This window comes from Anopheles merus, chromosome 3R (genome assembly GCF_017562075.2).
Source record: "Anopheles merus strain MAF chromosome 3R, AmerM5.1, whole genome shotgun sequence".
Classification (NCBI taxonomy): Eukaryota; Metazoa; Arthropoda; class Insecta; order Diptera; family Culicidae; genus Anopheles; species Anopheles merus.
This window is the reverse complement of record NC_054084.1, coordinates 31,973,836-31,992,111: the sequence shown is the minus strand read 5'-3', so window position 1 is coordinate 31,992,111 and position 18,276 is coordinate 31,973,836. Positions and strand designations below refer to the sequence as shown.

Here is an 18,276-nt window from a genome sequence, read left to right as displayed (position 1 = left end):
TAACAGATCCAAACGGCCATGCGGCAGCCGTATTTAGCACAACTTCCCAAACAACGGCAAACGACCTAAACTGTACCATTTTGGAGCTCCAGGAACACATTAACGTGGAGTAAAGTGCTTCTCCCTCCCCAAAAAATATCCCAAGTGCTACCGCATTATCCTACCGAGGGGTTGATGCGTTGTGAGATGTTTAGCTTTATTTCTTAAATACATTTGCCACGAAATTCAATTTACCTCCACGCCCATACCGCTAGAGCACACGCGCGCATACACACAGAGCATCATATCCGATAATGGTCAAACTTTAAAATGCTTCCTAGAGAATACGGCAGCTTCTAGATGTGAAACGCCTGTACACCCGAATTGGTGCAGACAGCGAACCAATTTGCTATCTATTTTCGATTCAAAAAGCCACGACCGAAAGCGAGAAACAACGACACTACGCCGCACTCTGCTTGCAAAACCAGCGTCAGAAATTTCGTGGATTGGTGCTACCAAACAATGCTAACCTCTTGCCAAACACGGCTTTCAATGGATCCTTCTTTCATGCTGGCGTGAACCGTGACTGTGCCTTCAATCCCGGGGCCCCCCACAAACATTCCACAGCCGTTTAATTCCACCATCGCGCGGCAGTGACAGAAACAAGATGATCCGACCGATCCAACCTCCCAATCGTTCCCCCAAAAATGCCGGCGTTATATTGAACCATTAAAAATTTTCCTCCCAATTTAAACCTTAAAGAAATCTACCCCAAAATTCCACCACTGATCCAGGCAGGCGGCACGAGTCACGGTTCGATGCTAACCTCTACCGCGCCATCATCATCGTCAGCGGGTCCGTTGGGGAGTGAAAGCGTTGCCTATTGGCAGGCGCTACACCATCGGGCGAGTGAATGTGCCTTTTGCCTATTGGCAGGCGCAAAACCTCCAACACTTTAAAGCCTGTTCGGTGATTCGGTGACACGAAGACGCGCCATGCTTATCGTTTGTAGATGATCTTAATGGTCATTGAAGCACAACGAGCTCCAACCATCCCAAGCATCCGAAACACGCACCATCGTTCGTACCATTTGCCTGGTGCGGCGCGAAGCTGGAGCAACTGGAAACTGTTTCTAGGCTCCCATTCCGGCTGACTTTCCATTTGGGTGATACTTCCTAAATTATTGTTAATTAAGAGGCCTCTCACTGGATGGTGTCGGGCTCCACGCCACTGACGGTGTCGAAAGGCGGAAAATTACTATCCCATCCTGAATGCCGCCTCCATCCACCCGTTTGACACTGTCCTAAAAATGGTGGAAAACGTGAAAGATTTATTGTATTAAAGTGCGACAAACACCGTCGCGTTCTCTTGCTCGGTAGCTGTACCCGCGATTCCTTTTTCTCTCCTTTTTGTTCGACAGTGTAATGAACTTGACGTTACGGCTTTTCTGCCAACGGATCGAGATGACGTTAGCCCTACGGGGTTTTAAGCCTGGCTACCTGGGCTACGTCCTACGTTCGAAGGAGTATGCCAACGTACGTCTACGTATGTTAGTAGTTAAAATAAAAGCTCTAAAGATTCAATTGAAAGAACAAATATGAAACACGTTGCACGTTCCCAGCAATGCACGGCACCAATGAACTCGACCGAACTCATCGTCTCGTCTGAACCGACTGCCAGTCTTAACCGCTTCCCCCCACACGCATTTCATCTACGAGCTCTTTCAAACCGCCGCCGATGCCAATAACGCAATGTCCTTGGGCAAACTACATTAAAAGGAAGCAAACGAGCGGTTATGCATGGCTGAATGGAACCGGCTGAAAGCGCACCCATTCACCCGTTTTGCATCGACCCTGCTATGGACGCGGGCTACGGTGCGCGATCAAAACTGCAACATGTTAACATGCCGGCCAGAATCGACTGCTGCACACAGTGAGATGTTAGTGGAGGAAATTTATGAACGCAAAACTGGTCAAAACTTGTTGGCAATAATGTGTGAAGAATTTGTTCTCGTGTTCTGAGTCTTACGAGCGCCCAAATTTATGCAGCTCCGGTTTTTGTTATTTTTTTGAATTAGTTGCCTTAATATCTGAAATAACAAAAATCTGCATTGCATACATTTAGGCGTTCCGAAAACTCTAGAACAACTCGAGATGTAAGGAAATAGATTGTGTTTTAAAAGTTTAGTGACAAAAAAAGGAGAGTAAGGCCAAAATTATACATTTTTCCTTGTTGATGTGGTAAAGCCTTCACGTTCATGGTAATTAAGTAAACTAATTCCTTTAATAAAGCAAAATTTTAATTGTTTTGACAAATTTAACGAGAAACATCATCACTTTAAATGATTTAATCATAACAATTGAACATTTATTATAGATGTTGTATAACGTTTGTTAGAAAATTTAAAATTTATAACGACTTTTTCAGACCTTCTAATTTTTCAGAAAATTTATACCGCCTCTTTTGAATAAAAAAAAAGATAAATCAAACATAACTTACACTGAAACATCAAAATATCAAACATCAGAACTTCAAATGGAAACTACACTAAATAGCACCAAAACAGAATATTCTCCTACATTTCCAAAAAAAATACTAAATAACTTTCCATTAATTAAACATTTCGCTGCTTCAAAAAGCACCCTTACCAGTGTCTAATTTGACTGCAACACAAAATATTCCACTTTGCCCATTGCACGATGCTATATTTTTCCAATAATTACTCTGCAGCGATTTGCCCCTTCCGTAGCCGACGATTCGCGCGCGCGAGTTGACCACCAACAGTGCTTCCATTAGCCCACCGTTAGCCGAACCTGAAAGCTGAACCCACTCGCCCGGGCTGTGCTCTCAGTACGTCAGCGCTGAAAACGCTCCAATAAATTCTAGTTTAATATTTATGAAAACAGTGCGATAAGGTAAAAGCAAATATACATAATTTTCCGGTCCTTTGTCCTATCTTTCGCAGCGGGAGCATTCAGCAGTCCAGAATATCCATTGACCAGGCAGTTGCTACTGCCAGCTGACCGAGCTGTGCTTACATCGGACCGTTCTGGCGCTCTCGGCAACAAGCGACTTTTGCAGCGAAAACGGTCGGATACATTTTATTGCAAATATTCAAATTCGCTTCAAAGCAGTCCATCCGTTTGGCTCGCGCAAGACGATACCTACAAGTACCGGTTGTACGACAACAACCGCCCGAAAGGAAGTACGTTTTATTCCTGCTGATCGTAAAGACAAACAGGAAGAAGTCACCCAAAGACAAATGTGGCAAAAATTAGCCACCAACAAGCACAGGACAGGGTGTGATGTGTCGTTCCGTTTCTTGAGACTACTAGTTGTATGTTGTATGTGATTCCTTCCAAAAGCTAAGCTGGAGTGCCTGGTTTTCCGCCAGAAGAAATTGCTCCCCAGTGGCGCTACTTGGTGAGCGCGGTTGCTATCGAATAAAATTCACTTTCAACTTTATCACTACCAAACATGCACCGGCTGTTGCTGATTTGCCGCCACACAACACATTTGTCCCAGTCCTCAGGGAGCAGCAGCAGTGTTTTGTGGCGGGCATTTTTTATTGTCTCGCCCGACGACTTGCCCGACAGGAAACTAAGGTAGGGGGAAAAAAGCGAATAAACATAAACTTTAAAAGCTGCCCCTTCGGAACCAATAACCTTTAGATTTTCGGCAACCAAGAAGGGGAGGTGTTGGGCCTCGCAACGACCACTTTCTTGGACGTGAGAGCATTTCTCATAAAACCCCCGAAGTACAATTGAAGTGAAAAACTCTGGGTGCAAAATATTTGCTTCGCCCTTTTATTAGTAGCGTAGGGAAGCTGCCCATTCCATCGGTTGCAATTGCTTTCTTCGCCCTTCATACCCAGCATCATATCGTTCCAGCAGAGCGCCATCTTTCAAATGGCTGGCAGAGGGGTGGAAATGGATTGCATTTTCTGCCGCCTCTTCGAGACGAAACCACGCACGGACACGGGCGGTACTTTGGGAGCTGTCCCCTTCGTGGGCATCGCCATGAAATGCCTACACGCGAGCAAAAATAGCCTTATCCGACCGACCGAATGGCAATGTTTCTTTATCAAAACCTTGCCACTCGCTGTGCTGTGGAGCTCTACCCGGCTGTCGAACTACTGCTTCGTTGGTGGTAAGTTTTCAAAGCGACGTCTTAAAGCTACACTCCCTACCAACACAGAGAGACAGAAGCTTCTACTAGACGTTGCCTTTTTTGCGCTACCGCTTTTGAGGGTCAGAAAAATAGGGGAGGCTTCAATTTGACTTAGATTTGGAATTGAAAATCGATACTGATTTGCATAACGGGAATGCTCTGCCCGGGTTCCCGCGCTGAGGTGAAATACGAATCATTGTTGGGGCGCTCGAGGTAAGGTTCGTCTCCCAAAGGAGACTTTTATTTGCATCTTAGCAAAGGGGGCTGCAAGTTGTTTCGGGTATAAAGTAGGCCTGCTTGCGTATAGTGTAACGCGCTCCGAATGGTACGACAGTATTGGCTAAAGCCATGTTTGTTTGTTTTGTTGAACAAGAAAGTTGTATGCAAAACACACACACACAAACACAGCAAATAACATGCGTCGAACGTGTTTGTACTAATTAAAACAGTATTTATGATCCAAAAAGTTATGCTACGTTACATTTTAAGTTACGTTAAGTTAAGCCCAGGTTAAGCTGGAGACGCTGGCAATCTGCCTTTATCGAGGTTTAGTTATCACCAATAACATATTTTGTTACAACAAATGAATACACTTCCAAGACATGATTTTATTTCTAAATTATCTCTCTTGTTGACATATTTAATAAATTGGCAGTAATTTATTTTCAAGAGCGCATTTTCTATCGTTTCATCACTAAACCTATCTGATAGAAACTATACTTAGGGATAACTTGAGAACGCATTTGTCAGAAACGCTCACACTATAAATAACAAAAATAATACCGAATTGAAATGGCAGGAAATATATACATGTTTACTGTCGCCAAACTTCTTTTCTCATGGACCATGGATGTCGCGACAGTTTGCAAACTTTTGCCTCATACCCTTGCAAGAAGATAAGTTGGTTGAATCATTCGTCATTCGTGTAATTTATACATTTATACCGGTTTTAGCATGAAAGCTAAGACATATAGTGTAGGTGGTTCAACATAGTATATGTAAGGATATAAATGGTTCCAAATGCTATTTTTTCTGTTAAAAATAAAAGTTCTTTGTCTTTTTGCTCGATTGGCACATTCATAAAATTCGCCTGACAGTATGCAATTCATCCTCCATCTAATAGTAACGCAGATAATTTAAAGGTACAGGTACATTTAAAATTTTTTTCATTGTTTTGTTGCTTTTATAAAAGATAATAAATATCAACTCATCTTCTAACTTTGATTGAATCAGGGTAAATTAACAATAAACACGAAACACACTACATCAAAACGAAATTTAGTGCATACTTTCAGGCGTTTTACACCGCAAACGCATTCCACCGCTGTATTGTCGAACAGAAGAGTCCCCGAAATCACAGGTTCTGCACCATTGATTACCTAAAAACTGATACTCGCACAAGTACACCTCTTTTGTTATATGTCTCTTGTATATGTGTCTTCCCCATGTGTATTTTAATTACCCCATATCAAAGAAACATTCCAACACTATATTATTTTCAAGAAACAGCTGAGCCTTCGTTGTAGATTATCGTTATTACAATCGTTACACAACACCTTTGTTCTTCCTTCTACAATATCCGCCCTATGTTTACTTAGCACTTGTAGATAAATTTAAGACCGTCCTACCTTCCGTTCCAACGCATTTTCTTGTCTTTGAACGAGAAAGAAACAGTAAATAATATAATAATAAGACCATCTGTTGCCAGCCACCAATGAGGCTGCTGTAAGTGGCACACCTTCTGCTGCACCATTTTTCCCCGACCAAACATCTCTCCCTCATCATGCAATCCCAAGAAGCACACTTTTTTTCATCTCTTTCTCTCGCCTGTGCTCAAATTTCCCTGCTATAGTTTGTGGTAATTAAATGAACCGATGCTTCGAACGCTGCGCTACACCCTTCCAAGAAAAGAAATCCACAACAAAACATCCGTTTTCCGACACTCTTAACTTTTTGCAAAAACGGGAGCACACACACCCACCCGCCCATAATCCACTTCTGCTCGTGTGGGCGTTTTGTGTTCAACCTTCTTCGTTTCGCATTAATACCCCGCGGGCTGCCAAGGGTGAAGTGCGCGCGGTTCCGGAACCTTCGCACGCAACCGGGACGCTGCTGGTGTAGATGTTATGTTACATTTACATGCAATTAGGACATAATTTCCTATGACATATGGGCGTTTGATTGGCAGCCGAAAGCACCTTCCGGCATCCTGATCGGATCGTAGGCACGGGTGAGAGTGATACGAGCGTGCCAAAAGACGTACCAAAAAACGGTCAATGCGTAAGGATGAGAGGGTCAAATGGGAGCGTAATAATGGTACGAACTACTCACACTAACCTGTAGACTGGTTATTTCGGGCTTCGAGGACATAGGACATCTGATTTTCTGAGATAATTTTGAGGTTTGTCATTCAGATTGCATACTTAATACTTTGCAATGCAAATAATCGTCTAAAAGTATGCAACTTGCAGTACAAAACGATCCCAATTTTGATATTTGTATAGTTTGACATCTATTCAAGCTTTCTAGAAGCCTTTCTTTCAGCATCGAAGAAACTAACACGTCTAGCGTCTCTATCGCCCACAACATAAGCATTCATTTCCGTTGCGTTTCCCTCTCTTACCAAAGAAAAGACATAATTCTTTTCATCGTGCCTTATCTGTACACCGCTTCACCAGGATACACTGTACGGAGGGAAAGAAAGGGCAACAAAACCAGCCCTTGAAAAGGATACATGGTACACACAAAAAACGCAGACACGACGCTACATGGAACGGAACCGTATTGTTTACGGGTTACTTCCGGCCTGCACCAGCTTTAGCACCACCAGATTCAGGTCCTAGCAAGGTCATAAAGCTGGCACTGGTTAAAGCCTACATCTTGCTCCCGTATGTTGTTTGAAGCCAACCAAAACAAGGGAAACCAACCATTCCAAAAGAAGAAAAAAAACGCCTCTCATGCTCTAAGGACACACGTGCCAGGAACGTGTTAACGGTTTGATTTACGATTGCAGGTTGAGCTGCTTTATTGGCCCCCGAGTGTAAAGGGGATCGGGCTGGCGAAACTCGTTTCCGCTGTACGGTGCACAAGAGGTACAAAGATTTGGGAAACAGTGAAGCGACCTCAAATCTTCCCAAACGTCCAACTTGAGACATAAAATCGGAGGAAAAGGTTCCAGTGCCCTGCTGGCCTGCCGAAATAGTTCCCGAAAGCTTCTCATCAACAGCGGGAAAGTAGACGTCACATTGTTATTGTAAAAAGTAGGGTTGCGTACTTATTGCGGACGGGATCTATCCTCCAGTCACCATGTTTACGAGCATGACCCGATGGCCACGTCGCAAGTATGGCAACACATAAACAAAGTACGTGAGTGTCAACGGAATAACCTTAGGATAAGCTGCAGACACAGGGCTTTATCCTTTTTCGTTGGTTCGTGGTGATTGGCGAAGGTCGAATTCTTACTACGAAAACAACCTGTACTCGGGTATGTTCTTGCTTTATATTTTTGTGAGTTTTTTTTGTCCTTTATCCATGACATGATACGGTGTGCAAACTTAATTTAAGCCTTAACCTTTACGCACCGGCCACGTTTTTAATTCACAACAAAAAGGGGGCTCACCCACAAGCCCCCAAAAAACCCAAAGTTAGCTCCCGCATAAAAATTGGCTCTAGTTCTTCTAGCGTAGCTGCGCAAATTATGACATTTTGTGCTGTGTCTGACTGGCCTTCATAAATTGGGCACTAAACGAGCACCGGTCATTAAACTTTTGCATCCTCGGGAGTGCTCACGCCGCAGCAAGAAGGGCTGAAGTGCTATAAAAATGTGTAAGTAAGAGATTGCAGCAGTAGTAACAGCAACAGCGTCTTGGAATAAAAGTACAACAGATATGTTTGTACTTTTTATTGTGCTCATAGCAAAAGAAGGCACAATTACTTATCTTATTGATTGTTTCGAGGCACACTAATTGTGTGTAAGTATGTCTTTCGTCCAAAATTGTCTTGCTGACATGGTTAGAGAATTAGTGGTACTATGCTTTATCTGCATCAATAACAAATATAGACGAACATACTAGTGTTGGCCGTTCCGGTCCGAACCTAGTAAAAAAGTTCCGTTCTTTATGTAGGCCGTTCCGTTCCGATCCTTTATACAAAATCGTTCCGTTCCGTTCATTCCGTTCTTTCCGTTCATTCCGTTCCGTTCCGTTCATTCCGTTCATTCCGTTCATTCCGTTCATTCCGTTCATTCCGTTCCGTTCCGTTCCGTTCATTTCGTTCTTTCCGTTCATTCCGTTCCGTTCAATTCGTTCTTTCCGTTCACTCCGTTCCGGTCTTTGCCGTCTCAATATTGTTAGCAAGGTGCTATCGTTCGTGCGTTCCGTTCTTTGAAAAAACCGGCTTTGTCCGGCTGTTGCTTGCTGCATGCAAGATAACTGTTCACTCTTTCTCGCACACAGTATGTGTTGCCTGTGCACTCTCCAATGCTTACAGGAATATTCATAGCACTTCGTCGCGTATCGTTTATAAAAATCGTGATAAGCGAAACCAAAAATGGTGTTGCATTTGGTATTATGGTGCAATTTGTGTAGGATTAAAGAGAAAAGAGTGCTTTATTCAGAGTGTTCAAAAATCACAAAAATGTTTTAGTTCTTCATATGTGTGTTTCAATTCAGTCCCCGTGTGCGACTGTCCGCATCCGCTGTCCGTTCTCCGGTCCTCCCGGTTAATCGAGTCACGCCGCTCTCATCTGAGCTGTCATCACGAACCACAGGGTGGTTCATTCGTCACCCATCCTACATTTGTAACATCTATTATACTTTTTGTTATAATTTAGCTTATCTTAACTAGACAAATAATATTTATTGAATTTAAATCTGTACTCATATGGCAGAACGGGTTGGAAAAGATGTATTTATGTTTTATGCCACGATATCCACTTGATCTTGGCACTCGGCATGATTCCAATATTTAGCCATTCGATTTGAAGCATTCTGTTCCATTCGACAACCGTTTGAGTGCCGTGTAAACGATTTATGTGAAAAAAAAATATTTGTTTTAAATAGTAAGTGAAATTCAAATAATTAGTCAATCTCGTGATACAATCGTCAACTCGTACCACTCAATAACATCGGCATGGGTAAAAGCCTCGAATGGATCGTGCCCCCATACACTGGGATGATTATCCTGCTATGGGAATTTAAGTTACTGATAGCCAAGCTTATTAGTGGTACAGGAAGGCTTTCGCCGAAAATGGTCGTCGCATCTGATAAGTTAAAAAATACTAGATAATAAATGCATGCTTAATACCCCCCCCCCCCCCCCCCCCCCCCCCCGGATGACAGTTTGGCTTCTAAGCTGTGGGTCGGTACTTTTGCACCCCAGGTTCACGTTCCGTTCTTTTTTAAAAATGAACTAGTTCCGTTCCGTTCCTTTTTTTTAACGAAATTCCCAACACTAAAACATACCCACAACATTTACATCATTTAAATTGTTTAGATCACTGTCCAAATATACTACAATATAGAAATCCATTGGTTATTCTTTAATAACAATATGTTTCTATTTCGTCTGTCACAAGATACAATAGCTCCGTTCAAAATGTTACATAATTTACAAAGATCTTTTTGAAACAGCAAAACACTGCTTAACATCCAATTAAGGAATACCAATCCTTTGTCAACAAGGACATTTTACTTATTGCCTTAGTTGCTTAAACTATTGTAACGCGGATTGCATACGTGTAGGCTGTTCGACTCACATTCGGCTCACAAGGTATGCAATTCGGATATCAAAAAGACTTTTATGCTATTTTTGCTTTAAAAACGCGTTGCTTTATCCCTTTCTAGCTTCATCTGTAACCAAAAACTACGCATCACGTGTGCTGGGGGTTTTCTATTTTTATTTAACAACTAACTGCTAGTTCATTTGGCCTTGTCAAGCCCTTTCCCTCCCCAAGGGACTATTAGAAACCATCAACCATGTCTGGGGGTGGTGAAATTTGATTGTCTGGACGCTGTCATCGATCGATCGCAGAGCAAACGAAAATGCATGCGAGGAATCACAAGACGGAGGAATTGATTTTTCCTAATATTGTAGCAATTCCCACCCGATATGAACTTACAAATAAACTGCTACGCTATTTCGCCCAAAAAAAAAATTCACTTTTCAAGAACGCTAGAGCTAGAGCGGAAGAGCGAAAAAAGCGTACGACACGCACTAACTAGTATCTTCGCCTTGTGCTATACCGGATGCCAAAAGTCGAATGCTGGCTTGTTTCCTTCAACGCGTTTCAAAGGTTGCAAGCAGTTGCAAGAACATCCCCCCCACCACCCCAGAGCTCATCAGACAACGCAGTCACGTTCGACGCCATACTTACTGGTCGTGGGACGCCAACCGGCCCCTGTGTCTTCCATGCGCCATTTTCCCTTCGCGGACGATTTTTTTTTTCTCTCCTCACAACCGCGCGTTCTCGCTTTTCATCACTTTTATTGACATTCATCAAGACTTGACTCACCAACGCCGGAAAAACCTTCCCCTCCCATCCGGAACGGAGCACAGCAAATGGGAGTTAAAAGGAACAGTTCTCGTTACGGGTTCTACCTTTACCTTTCTTTTGTGTGTGTGTTAGCACACATTTGGTTTCTATTTCAACTGCACAGAAGAAGGAAAAAACAAACTTCTCCATTACGGAATGGAATAAAACAAAAACTCATCAGTCTAAGCTCCTGAGTTGTCTTTTGCTGCGCAGACATAGAAAATATTGTAATGCTATTCCGCTTATGAGCTTCCGGAGCTTCCGTTCTGTGGCGCGTTCTCGATCAAATATTGATGACATGCAAATCATGAGCATCCAGTCTCTTCGGCTTCAGTCACTTCTTTTGCTCCAGAATAAACATTTCGATGATGCACAACTACTGCTCGCTGCAGGGCTGGCAAGCCAATCAAAAGTGAGGATCTCTGTCCCAGCGTCGCTCGGTCAAGTCGTTGCGGTCTAAAATTGGATACACGCCTTTTTGCGACCAGCTGGAGCTACTATTTGCCATAGCTCAGCACAATCAGCTGTAATTTTCATGCTAATAAACTCACTATGGTCGAACAAATCAAGTGCATTCCGATTGATGGCAAGGCACAACACAATGAACTATCAGCAAATCTGCATAACAGTCTATACATAATCCATCAAGCACGGATGCAAATTATGTCTCATTTCCATCACTATTGTATTGTGAGCCAAACGGGAGTCCTACGTGGTCCTGGTTCATGTCCACCAAGAACGTTCTATAAAATTTAATATTTCCAATTGCTGCATCGTGAAGCCAGCTCGTTCACCACACATCCCGCCCTTTCTTTTGATCCATTTTAAATATGCTCATTTTGTTTATGGACTAACGAACCGGCAAAAAAGAGCAGGATTGTACAGGATTCTCAAACAGTCCGTAGACTCTCGTCCACATTTCATTAATTATCATAATTGGCCTGAATAAGCTGGCCTACCGTCAGCCATCGCCATCGTGTTTTATCCTTTGCCAGGACACTATAATCCTGCCACGCGTCTTCTCAGGAGCCACCGTATCTGCACCGGTCTGCTGCAGCGTTCGCTGCCGCTCTATTTTCTTTTATTTCATTGCAATTTATCTTTCGTTCATGCTGCAGTGGAGACCTGATGACCACCTTTGGGTTTTTTTCCTTTTTTGTGTTCAAAATTGTCTAGCCTTTGCACCTTGGTTACCAGAGCAGAAAGGGAAACAGACATGGAAAGGAGGATTTTTTGCACAACAATTAAAACAAACTTTACACTGTACAAACAGCTTGTTCTCCCATGCAAAACAAATCCCTGCCGTAGCGCTCCGCTAAGCCTGCCCCGAGCAACAGAAGAGAACGAGAGTTGTGTTTTCGTGGTGCCGTGACCAGGATACTTACCGTTAAATTTGTTTCTTCATTATCTCACGGTGCATAATCCAACTGCCGGGGTAGGATCAGCATATACACACACTCTCTCTTTTGCTTTTGGTTGTACACTTTTCACGCCGTAAAACGCTGAAATACGATACGCGATAAAACACGCAAAAAGCGACAAAACTTTAAACACACCGCACCACACCTTTCTTCCTTTTGTTGCCCACCGCTTGCTTCACTCTTTGCCTTTTACCGGAGGTGCCGGCTTTTTTTTGTGCGGGCGAAGGTTGGAAGATATTGGGCCAAATTTTGCACAAATAACGGCCGCACTTTTATTACGCCGACAAACCTCCCCCCTCGACAAAACTGCGCCTTCAGAACACTGTTTCACTATCACACTGACACGCGCGTTACGCGAGCGTTTGCACAGAACACACTCTACAGTGACACACTATACACACACAAACACAAAAATACATTCATGTAAAAGATACCTCACTACTTTCCCCTTCTATCGCCCAACTGCTGTAAACATGAACACACACGCGTTGATCACAGTAACGTACACCCTTACAAGAAAAACTGCTGAATCTGGAGTTGTAAGAGATAGAGGAAATTCGGTGAGAATTGAAAAGAAGCTGCCTGCCCGGAGCTTAGCACCGAAGCCTTAAAACAAACGAACACAAACGCCGAACGAGCAGGATTAAACTTTACACTTTCGAAAAGAAAGCAGAACAAAAAATGGAGACAATCTCGACAAGAAGGAGCAAAGACACTCCACCGTGGAGTGTAGCTCCATCTGGCGGTTAGCATTGGAAGCCAGCGCGTTGTGTCCCATTCACACACTTCGGTTGCTTGCTTCACTGCCACTTGCGGCATCAATATATTAAATTCAAAGTGTAGAATGCAAGATTGTAATAATTTTTCACTTTTCACGTTTGCACGCTGCTCGAGATTTTTCACTTTCACTTTTAAATTCTTATTTTTCTTCTTAAAGAGGCCATTTTTTGGGCTTCCCTTTCCCTGCTGGGTTTTTTTTGCTTTCTATATCACACTTTGACTTTTTCCATGAGCGAAAGGGAGCGATGGAGCAATGGCGTTGGCGATGATGATGATGTGTGGCCATTTATTATATTTATTGCACTGAAAACATTCCACCATTCTCTCACACACAAACACCTTCTGATAGGCAGCGCACAGTTAAGCAAGATGAAATGTGTTTTGCCTGCCACAGTGTGACTAATAGAATATTCTCTTTCCGCCCACCGAGTACACCCGAAGCTTAACAACCAACTTGCCAGCAAGTAGCTGCCATCTATTTCTTTAACAGCCAACGAAGACGCCTTCGATAGAAAGCCTTCATCGGTTTTGCTCCCTGGAGGGGCACACACACAAGCGCTGCCGTTTATTTCGCGCTGATCCCTTTTATTGCCTTCAGTGGCAAAATTTATAACATTCTTTTGCTCTGTCTTCCGGGTGCAATCCTGACCGGGTTCGTTGGTGCAGTGTTTGGAGCTGGTATTCGGTTTCTATCGTATTCACCTTCCACACGGAGAGTATCTGCAATAAAGGAAGTACAAAAGAACAGCAGGGAGAGTTTCGAAATCAATGAGTGCACAAAAATCCGTCCAAATTAAAGTGATCAATTTGCTGGCGAGGCGTGGGAAATGGAAAGAAATGGATGAAAAATAGAAAATGTCAGCAAAAAAAGTGTGGAGAAGCTTGGATGAGCGAAAGCGTAAAATGAATCGCTGCAACAAGTCTGTGCAGTGTGCACATTCTTGTTCACTTTCATGGATGGATTTTGGAGTCTTTGAGCTCCAAAGTGAGAGTGATTGTATTGCATTGGAGTTCAATTTCAAGCGGTAAATTGCTTCAATTTGTATTCCAACTTCTGTGACTTCCAGTTTAGCGTTTAAAGCGATCCAAACAATCCTAACTGAGCTACCATCTTCAAGACAGACCAAACATATCGGACGCTGTAGTTGTACTTTACCCTTCCTTCTTCACCAATCCAATCAAAACGGATGTAACATTTTCCAAACCTCCTACCCGAGTAGGTTCGTGCTAATTTGACAATAAATATAACCTCCGATCGACATTCACCGCGCTGTGCGGATACCAATTAAGCATCAACGGCAATACCACACACCAACGGACGTGCCGGCGGCTGCCGGCTTTCATTCAACCAAAAGCGCTAAAGGTCTAAAGGTCTCCTTCTCCTTCACGGTGAGAGAGAGAGAGCGTCTTATCACAGTGCAATACTTATATATCACTCCTACCTTCAATTACCTTTAATTAAGACATAAATTTACGCTCATTGCAATGACCGGCTTTTGTTGTTGTCCGTACTATACGTCCGTACGCCGCGATGGGAAGTGTGATGCGCCATTGGGTCAATGCAGTGAAGATGCAGATGGAACTGTGTATTCCGTTGTGGACTCTTATTATTTCCTACTGTAATGTTCAATATTTTTGATGTACGGGCACAACAGGGCGGTGAAAGAATTTTGAGCAATATACGTTATGCTTATTGCATACTTTAAGGCGTTTATTGCAACAAATTCTACGACTTGCTTCTGTTGCCCACAAAATCACCACAAAGTATGCTATTTGCAATACAAATTCGCCTAGATTTATAGATTCCTAATTTAAAGCATTCTTTTTAAGATTCTGCAAATGTCGAACTGTAATTAAAAATGTAAAATATAGCTCATTCATGTTTTTTTAGTGCACAAAACCAGCTGACACTTCAAATCTCCTTCTCAAGCACCATCGTTAACAAGATTGTGTTTTAATCAATCGGAAATGTACTCCAGAAGCTCCAACGTCCTCAAGATGACAAGGACAGCTCGTGTAAAAAGGGTTTTCTCACAAAAACCTTCATCCAGTATTCTCTCGACCCAGGAGCAAACACACGCCACCAAACACTTCTTTTAATTTGTCTCTCACCTTACAGAGCATGTCGTGTCGCTGGCGGAATGTTTTGCCCACTAACAGGACCTTCCAAGTGTGTAGACATTGCCTCGATCGTACTAAGGTGTGACATCCCTTCCCACTCTCGCTTCGTCGTCCATTCAGTCACATTCGGTCACAATTTATTTCCGATTAACAAACGAGGTTAGATGAAAGCAATTTATCAACGACACTGTGGCTCTCCCTCGCCGTGCGGCCACAGTGCAAAACCATTCTTCTCCATCCCGTGGTCTTTATGTAGCGACTAGAATGGCGTAAGATGAGCGAGAGAGAGCGAAAGCCATTCGTTCTCATTGTTGATTCATTTTCATTAAATTCTTTTACACTTCTGCACCCGCTGAGGGGAGTGAAAGATTTCATGCTTTCCCCGTGCTTTGCGCATTCCTGCAAAACGACCTACAGAACGGATACAAGTGGGAAACAGAAACCTACCAGCCCCTAGATTCGCTCCTTTTCTGCTTCACTTGTATGTATGCAAAATGTAAACTTTTCTTTCTAATTACATTATTTCGATTCACTCATTGTAAACATAATTACGATCATTTGTTATGCTCCCCCTCCCCAAACGTTTTCTTCGCAAGGAGAAAGCCTCGCCATGTCCTGGTTTTGGGGGCGAGAAGTGGGAAGTGTTCTACCCTCTTGCTGCACACTTTTCGCTCGCATATTATGCGTCCGGCCGGTCGGCTCGAGAGGGCTCGATACAATCGAAGCAACAACACTTAACACAATCCAGTTTTTCCCCCAGGTTTACAATCGACAAAATACAAACGCGCCCCTTGCACGGAGGCACTTGAATGAATATTTTACTACCATCCTAGGCCGGTCGGCCAGCCACTTGAACGCAGAAGAGATTTCCATTCAGGTGCAATCAATCGATAGTCAAACGAAAAAAGGCAGCGGCAACCATTACCATAGCAATCGAGCCACGCTTCCTTGACGCATTGAATAACGAATTAAACAATTCGAAGCGCAAACTACATTAGCCGGCGAAGGAAGTGCATTTCGGCGTATGGTTGCACACTGCGTGGCCCAATGCACCGCAACAAACCCCGTCCATTCGGGTTGGATCGATTTTTCCGTAAACAATTTTAACGCTTCCCACTCCCAGACACTCTGCGTGTGAGTGGGTTCCTCTGAGTACACACATTGGTGCAAAAATAGAAGCAACAAAAACAGTGCCGGCTCACGACGACCCACTTGTGTTTTTTCGTGAGATCGTTCCACAGACGCCGGATGACTCATAACACCTGCCCTGGGAAAACCCTATCCGAAGAGAGAGAGAGAAAATGCTGTCCGAGATGCTGCTCACACAGGTGTACCACACTCCTCACTCACCGCAAACCACTCTCGATGGTCATCTGAAATGCTCTCCATACATGAGACAACCAAAAAAAGAAACACTTCAGTACAAACGAACACGATGTTCCCTTTTGCGCTAATCCAATCTCGTCCCACTCTCCACAGTAGACGCGCACACTGCCTTTCGTGCGATAGTGGTTTGAGAATTTTCCTACCTAAGTCCCTCAGGATGAAGGAACACAACCATGACAGCCTCAAACGCATTCCCGAGTGCAGTCACTGTACCTCGCTTGCTTTGGTCGGGCTTTACATCGCTCTTGTTTCAGCGCTTCACTTTGCATTAGAGTTTTCCGAATGAGATTGGCATAAATTTGCATGTCAATGGGTTTTTTTTCTTGTCTCAAATCGAAGAGTGTGTGTATGAATTACTTCTTTTTTTTTCTTCTGAAATTTTTTTTGCATATCGATTCTATTTGAAACCCATTTTAGATACAGTCAAAGACGCATCTTTTCAGTATTCTCTGGTATGTCCTGTTTGCCGTTCATTTAAAAAATATTTTTCATGTACGACGTAACACATTTAGCAACACCAACTACACGAAACTTTCACTGAAAATAGATACTCAATTATTGATCGTAAAATACAATTTTTAGACCTAGACAACAGTTTTTGCCGCTAAATTGCACCTCTGAAAAATACATATTTTTGTGATTGCTTCGTTGTACCTATAGTCGTCGTATTGTGTTCCTATAGTGGTGGTAAACAAAGATGCCTTAAAAACAGTGTATATTATCAATATAACTTAGTTTTGAAGCTGTTTCGGTGTCAATAGCTAGGATTGCTGCCGTAACATTGATTTCTTGCGTAAATTGATCGTAAAAATGTATGAATTTGTTTGATGAAAATATTGACTAAAGTACTATATCACACCTGTCGTCAACTCACTCCCGGATGAGTACGCTTAATTTTTATTCGATTTTTCACTCGGCCAGATATGCGAACTTTGGCCTATGTTTGGTAAATTACATACAGAAAACTCATTTCTGTTGCTTTTTTTTAATGAAAACAGTACGACATGTCAAAAATGTCGTGGAAAATAATCTAAAACTACCTGTTTTTATTGATTTTGAACTAAGACCACTATAGAAACATGCATGTGTTGTGTACCTATAATGGCACTATGGTAAAAAACACTTATATTAAAAAAAGACGTAAATATGGTCAAAAGGCAACGAATTTCAGTAAAGCAATAACATTTCATAACAGCTATTTAAAAAAAAATCATTGCGTTATTATGTGTTCATTTAGAACGATAACAAAGCTATGAGTTTCGTTATGAAATCCTAAGAATTTTGGAAAAAACGTTGACACATTTCACAAAATATTGGATTATTCGGTCACTAAAAAACGGAATGGTCCCATTTATCTTTTAAATCCTTTGTAAAAGGCTAAAGAACATTTCACACTAACGTAAATAACTTAATTACTTTTAATTTGCCGTATGGAACGCATTTTAGTGCAATACCACCACTATAGGTACGTTTACCCTAGATCTCATACGTTTACAGGTACATTTGCATTTTTAAAATGACAGCAACTGATTCTATTAAAGATAATAATTAGTATCAACGACTCTGAAACCAGTGTGCCAGTGTTTTGCAAAAATGCATTATACATTGTCGCAAAGCGCAATTGTGAAATAAAAATATGCGTTTTTGTTATTCATTCTCGAAGTTTCACATCAATTATTTGCACATTTTTCACAGAAATTTGCACAGAAATCCAACAAAATGGACACATTTAACATTAAGCTTTACTGTCATCCAATAGTTCGCCAGTTTCATTATGAAGAGAACCAGGACTGTAAACCAATGAAAGTGTGGTTTTTTTTATGCAAATGCTATAGCAGAAGAATTTATTCTAGCCCACTTTGAATTTTTTGCGATAAATAAGTTATT

At 42.4% G+C, this 18,276-nt stretch overlaps 1 protein-coding gene across 1 annotated transcript in view; it reads right to left on the bottom strand.

Moving 5' to 3' along the window:
* The window catches only part of LOC121597070 (1-acyl-sn-glycerol-3-phosphate acyltransferase alpha-like), a 60,838-nt gene that overhangs the window by 32,913 nt on the left and 9,649 nt on the right, over nt 1–18,276 (bottom strand). Inside the window, exon 2 of the mRNA XM_041922563.1 lies at nt 12,067–12,633. The gene's annotated coding sequence lies outside the window, so the exon portion shown is untranslated. The remainder of the gene's footprint in view (nt 1–12,066; nt 12,634–18,276) is intronic.